At 37.4% G+C, this 6,550-nt stretch overlaps 1 long non-coding RNA gene across 1 annotated transcript; it reads right to left on the bottom strand.

The window, feature by feature from the left end:
* Positions 1-4,530: 4,530 nt before the first annotated feature.
* LOC124399122 lies at positions 4,531-6,319 on the bottom strand. The gene is made up of 3 exons (XR_006928169.1): positions 6,181-6,319; positions 5,947-6,018; positions 4,531-4,720 (listed from the first exon to the last, which is right to left on the bottom strand). It is a non-coding gene; the product is annotated as an uncharacterized LOC124399122 (long non-coding RNA).
* Between the last annotated feature and the right edge of the window lie 231 nt (positions 6,320-6,550).

Below are 6,550 nucleotides of genomic sequence, written 5' to 3' on the forward strand. Positions count from 1 at the left end.
TCATTAGACCTTTTCCTTTTCTCTAAATGTAAAGATCCGGAAACTCAGCTCAGGACTACAGTTTTGCGCTCCGACACGGAAACAGACATGTTTAGAGACTGAAGATCAACTGTGTCTCAGCTCTTTTTCAAAGCAAGATTAAGTCGATTTCTCTGACATTATTTACCTGCGTGTATCTGTTCTAAAACAAAGACTAAATGAAGAAACCAACGAAATGAAAACAAAATTGTTCGTCTGCATTTTAAGGACAACAGTTTCCTGAGCAGGAAATGAAGTGTTTGAGTTCAACTGTACAATAAACTATGACAATAAAACGTTTATTGTAAATACAGTAGTACAAAATAGTAGAAGTACAAACACTTTTGTTGTAATTACAATAAAAGATGCACGTGAATGAATCTGTGGCTCTGAATATCCATGTTGTTGTTTCCAGCGGTGATGTCGGATATTCGGTGGTGTCGGATATTCGCTCGACGGCTGAAACGTTCGCATGAATCAGACACGATTTTGTTCCATGAAGATCCAAAAGTCCCTCTTTTGATTTTCAACGCGACGTGGTTTAAGTGTTCACTTCACAGCAGCGGTGTGAAAGTGGTGTGGCTCAACCCCTTTCTAGAAATTCCCTCACCCCCAACCCCCTAACACACACACACACACACACACACACACACGCGCGCGCGCCCGCGAGTGTTTCGGATTTAAGTTACGGATTAATCAGTAAAAACTTATTTCATTATGCATAATCGACACGTGACACCACATCATGTAAACGCCCCCGCAACGCGACAGGGACGTTTTTACAACAGAATGACGTTAATTAACTCAGTAGTCGAGCGACTCTATAAACGCATCAGTCCTTCATTGAGGCTGCATTTAAAATATGAGAATCAACTTTCTCGGGTGTAGAAGATGAACATTCCTACAGAGACACTACGTGATTTCAGAGGTACGTTGATCCTCGTCACATGAATAAACAGGTTTTTTGTGCTTTTCGTGATTTTTATGAGATTTTAAAGCTTTTAGTCTGCAACCCTTCCCGACAAAAGCTCTGTTAGATAGATGATAGATAGATACACTTTGCAATAGTGCAGTCAGGTGGGAATTTGAGACCCTGCAAATTAGATGCAATAATGATCTATATACGTATGATTAATGTTACAAACTTCAGAACACCTTCAGCAGGATGATTCTTCTGCTCCTCTGTGATCAACACTATCAGAAGTCTTTCCTGCAGACTGCAATAAGACCTTATTATATCAGGCTTCATATCAGGAGGCAGGTTTCCTTCTCTCACATCAGTCTATATAGAGATTCTGTTCTTTTCTGTATTAACAATAATATTAATCTGTTAAAGTCTCATCAATGCACCTCAATCAACAGTCTCTTAGGTTGTCTATCTGATGGGACCGATATGATCATGTATTATTATTCTATCATTTTATTAATATTGCAACTTGCTTGTGCACCTTAGTTACTTGAGATACCACGGGTATGTTCTCCATGATGGGTAACAGTTTGTGTAGCATCCTTCTCCTTCTCCACAACCAACTCCAAGAACTCCGTAAGAGGGAGGGAGAGAGAGGAGAGGGAGAGGGAGGGAGAGAAAGAGGGAGGGAGAGAGAGGAGAGGGCGCGATTTGATTTGCCGGATGCAAGTTCATGCGGTCTTATAACTTGTTATAACTTGTATATTATAAGTTGTATATTATAAGTTGTATAGATCAATACTGAACAGAAATGGAGCACACATACCTGGCTGAGTTTTATAAACAAGCTTTATGAATAATCAGACCACAAGCAGAACTTAATAATATTCAACAAAACAAGTTAGCAAGCACAGTGTGTGTGTGTGTGTGTGTGTGTGTGTGTGTGTGTGTGTGTGTGTGTGTGTGTGTGTCTGTGTCTGTGTCTGTGTCTGTGTCTGTGTGCGCGCCCGCGCTATTATTGCTGATGTTTATAAATACGCCAAACAAAAGCAAAGCATAATATATTTGTATTTTTACCTGACATCAGGATGTCGATTACCAAGAAATATTTGTAAATAAATAAATAACAGAAAACTATAAAATAACCTGTTCAGTCGATTTTGTCGATGGTTGTATCTAAAAAAAAAAGAAAGAAAAAGAGATAAGCTTCTGGTGCTCTTCTACAGGCATGTATATCGCAAATACGAACAATTCCGATCATTTATTATATATAATATACAAATATTATAAAACATCTCGATCTGTTTAATCATTACATCGAGTGCAGACCAAAAACAGTACAGACAAACACAAAACAAGACAAAACAAGACAAAACAACACAAAACAACACAAGACCATACAAATAACCCAAGAAAGCGCCGACCAGTAAACCTACTGTTTACTCTGAATATACAGTTCTGTGCAAAGAGAACAATAAAAACTATAACTGAGAGTAAATAAAAACAAACACAATGCAGTGCAAAAAACAGCAGTAGCAGCAGTCAAGAGGTGCAAAAACACAGCATGTAAACAGTGTAATGCGGTCAAATCTCAAAAATAAATACATGATGGGGGAATGGATTGAGATGAGCAATGAGTGTGTGTTAATTTCAGGTTGTAAAGTGCGTTAAGTGTGTGTGTGTGTGTGTGTGTGTGTGTGTGTGTGTGTGTGTGTGTGTGTGTGTGTGTGTGTGTGTGTGTGTGTGTGTGTGTGTTGGGTCTGTGTGTGTCTGTGGTTGTGTTCAGTCTGATTAGAGCCGCGTTGGGGAATTCTTGTTCCATTCTGAATTAAACTGAAGAAGTGGAGATAGAGGAAGTGACACACGAGAGCGGCACTGTGTGACTGGGAGTGTTTGCAAAACGCACCAGTCCTTCATTGAGGCTGCATTTAAAATATGAGAGGCAACACTTTCGGGTGTAGAAGATGAACATTCCTACAGAGACACTACATGATTTCGGAGGTACGTCGATACACGTCATTTGAATAAACAGGTTTTTTTTGTGCTTTTCGTGAATTTGATGAAGTTTTAAAGCTTTTAGTCTGCAACCCTTCCCGACAAAAGCTCTGTTAGATAGATGATAGATAGATGCACTTTGCAATAGTGCAGTCAGGTGGGAATTTCAGACCCTGCAAATTAGATGCAATAATGATCTATATACGTATGATTAATCTTATTCCCGTGGTATCTCAAGAAACTAAGGTGCACAGGTAAGTTGTAATATTAATAAAGGGTCAGAATAATAATACATGATCATATCGGTGCCATCAGATAGACAACCTAATAGACTGTTGAGCATTGATGGGATTTTAACAGATTAACATTATTGTTATTACAGAAAAGAACAGAATCTCTATATAGACTGATGTGAGAGAAGGAAACCTGCCTCCTGATATAAAGCAGAGTTATAATAAGGTCTTATTGCAGTCTGCAGGAAAGACTTCCAATAGTGTTGATCACAGAGGAGCTGAAGAATCATCCTGCTGAAGGTGTTCTGAAGTTTAATCAGGTGTTCGCCATGATGGTTAACAGTATGAGTAGCATCCTTCTCCTTCTCCACTACCAACTCCAAGAATTCCCAAATATTGTAGCCTTTTAATGAGCTTGTTAAATGTTTCTGCTTTGTATAGAGATTTTAAGGAATTTACAGACACACACATTTGGATCAACACACTCCTGTTTCTGTTTATTCTGTTCTTTCTGCTCGAATCTTTCTGAAATCCAACATCTGTGTTCGTCTGTTAATCCTACATGGATGCACAGTGAATTCCTCAATAATCAATAGGAGATCTGTTATTTCAGAGTCTGCACACTCCGGGGGGTGTTCAGCAGTTTCCCCCTTTTTGTCTGAGGTCTGGAGAATGCTCTGGAACATGTTCTCCTGTAGAGGTTTGTGTCTTTTATTTCAGGGAATAAGACGTAAAACACAGATACGGTTTTATGATTATTATATAATAAGTTCAGTGCAATGGTTAAATGATTTCTTGAGATTTGTATCCTATATTTCCTTCGTATTCATCCGTGTTTTTGGTTCTAGATCAGAGGCGTTACAGGAACCCAGTGCAAGAGAGTTCAGCAGGGTTTGATCAAGGTCAGCTTATTTACATTTCGTTTACTGTTTTTTTTTTAATAATCCTTGCTTGCAAACATGAGTGATTTTTTACTGCCTCGCTCTAAAAAGTCACACAGTAAACCCTAAGCATGATGAGCGCATCACTTCATCCACCTCTCTTCTTAACTTGATGAACCCATTACTCTAGAACAGGGTGAAACCCATTACTCTAGAACAGGGTGAATCTGAACTCATCAGATCACTTTAAAACAGCTGTTTACAAAATGCTTTAAATGATTACGTACTGTAAAAAAAGATCTGGATGCATAAAGCATAAAACAGCAGTTCTTCAGGACTTCAAATAACCCACAGATGCTAATTTTACCACGTCCTCCATACAGGAAGGCTTCAGTGACTTATTTCTGTTACAGGTTCATGCAACACGAGGACTGGATTTCACAATTGATTCATGAGTCCTGCACACTTTTGCTCCTAAGGATGATGGCTCTTCTCCTTGGTTTTTCATTTAATTTTATTAAAGGTAAAATTTTTCTGCTTCTAGATGGTAGACTGTCAGTGCAGACTGAAGCATCGGTGACCCGAAGTTCAGTGCGTCCTTTCTTCTCTACAGATCCATGAAAGACTTCCAGCGTCGTGATTTGTACCGAGCAGATCATTTTCTCCAATTCCATACAGGAGATTTTCTAAAAATATAATATTGAATTTTTTATTTAAATTTTTTTTTACAGTGGTTCTTATACTGTATATATTAACCCACAACCTAAACCCCCCAACACACACACACACACACACACACACACACACACACACACACACATAAATATATCTTTATGTGCAGCCATCTAATTGTGTTACTCAGAAATTAATTGTTAGAAACTCTCTCTCTCTCTCTCTCTCTCTCTCTCTCTCTCTCTCTCTCTCTCTCTCTCTCTGAGGGGACGCTGTATTTCAGAATACACTGTGAATTCAGGCTCGTGTAAAAATCCGTTACAAACGCCTCATTTATATTACATTTTCATGACAGAAATGCCTCTTTAGACTGTGATCTTGCGCCCTCTTCTGGATAATAAGAGATCAACAAAATAAGCTTCTTATCTATATCATTTAGGTACTGTTTAGGTTACAGCTACACATTTCTGTTCCTGTTGTCATGCCTAAATAAACAAAGAAATAAAATACAAGCAAAGAAAAAATATTTTAATGGAAGTAAACCTTTATATAAACCTATATAATTATATTTTGTATATAAGCTGGTAAATAATTTGAAATAATAATAACAATATTAATACATACATACATACATACATAAATCATGGTGTGTATTTTTCTGTGGTTTAAAATAAATAAATAAATAAAGTTTAAGAATAAGAATTTACGTCCCTGAATCGTTTTTATTGATTGATTCATTGATTAATTATGCATCTGGTTGTTTACTTGTGATACATTGAGGGAGTGTGTTGTAATTTTTATCGAATCCATATATTATGAACTAATTTATATTTTTCACTCAATTTAGTCATGGCCAAGTATAACGCGCGACTGCATTGCCGTAATGACGTAGGCAAGATTCGAGCTGTTGAATTAACTCAAATGATTAGAGTTAAGAAGATTCTGAATGGTCCCTCAACTGAAACAATTATACATGCAGTCAACATGTCGGCATGTATTTATAAAATAATAGGAATACATTTTACAACTAAATTTCTAACTGTAAGTCATAGTCTAAGATTGTAATCTTTCTGGAATTCTTTGTAGATGTTCAGACTTTAAGTCGTGCATTCTTTGTTAATGAAGTATTTTAAAATAAATAAATAAATGTAGATTTCAGACACGTTACAACCTTTCTGTTGTATATGTATACATAAATTTAAATATAAATATAAATAATAGGAGTGACTGGGAAACACACCTCCACATGAAAACACGTTCACGAGCATCTCGTAGATCCCACACAAGCAGCTGAGTGCTGTACGACATGCACCTAAATCAAACAACAATTAACAAAATCTACTTTTTCCTATAGTCGTTTTTTACAAACCTAATGTATATTTGTTTTTTTGCCTGAGGGTGATGCATATTTTACTCATGTATCTAAACCTCTCATTCATTCATCTCGCTCATGAACCCAGAATAATGATCTTACCGTCACATATGTCGTGAGGAAGTCTGTCCATATTCAGTGATCACTCAAAGACAGAAATGAGTTCTTGTATTTAGGTGAGAAGAAAGTCGTGCATTCGTCTTGATGTTATAGTGTTCTGAAGTAGCAAACAGCAGTTGCCCAAATCATTGGAATCCAGTGATCTTTCATGAGCGCGCGAGCTTTTATGTTGAGCCTTCACGTTGCTCCGCCCAGTGGGCAGGATGATGTGTAGGAGCACGCCATTATAAAAGACTCGCTCGAGAACGGTTGCGGACTCTACATTTTCTCATACTTTTATTTTCTAATGAACAAGGTGGTCTGTTTTGACTCTGACTCATACTTGAACCGACTACTAGAAAACAAAAAGTCA

This window comes from Silurus meridionalis, chromosome 16 (genome assembly GCF_014805685.1).
Source record: "Silurus meridionalis isolate SWU-2019-XX chromosome 16, ASM1480568v1, whole genome shotgun sequence".
NCBI lineage: Eukaryota > Metazoa > Chordata > Actinopteri > Siluriformes > Siluridae > Silurus > Silurus meridionalis.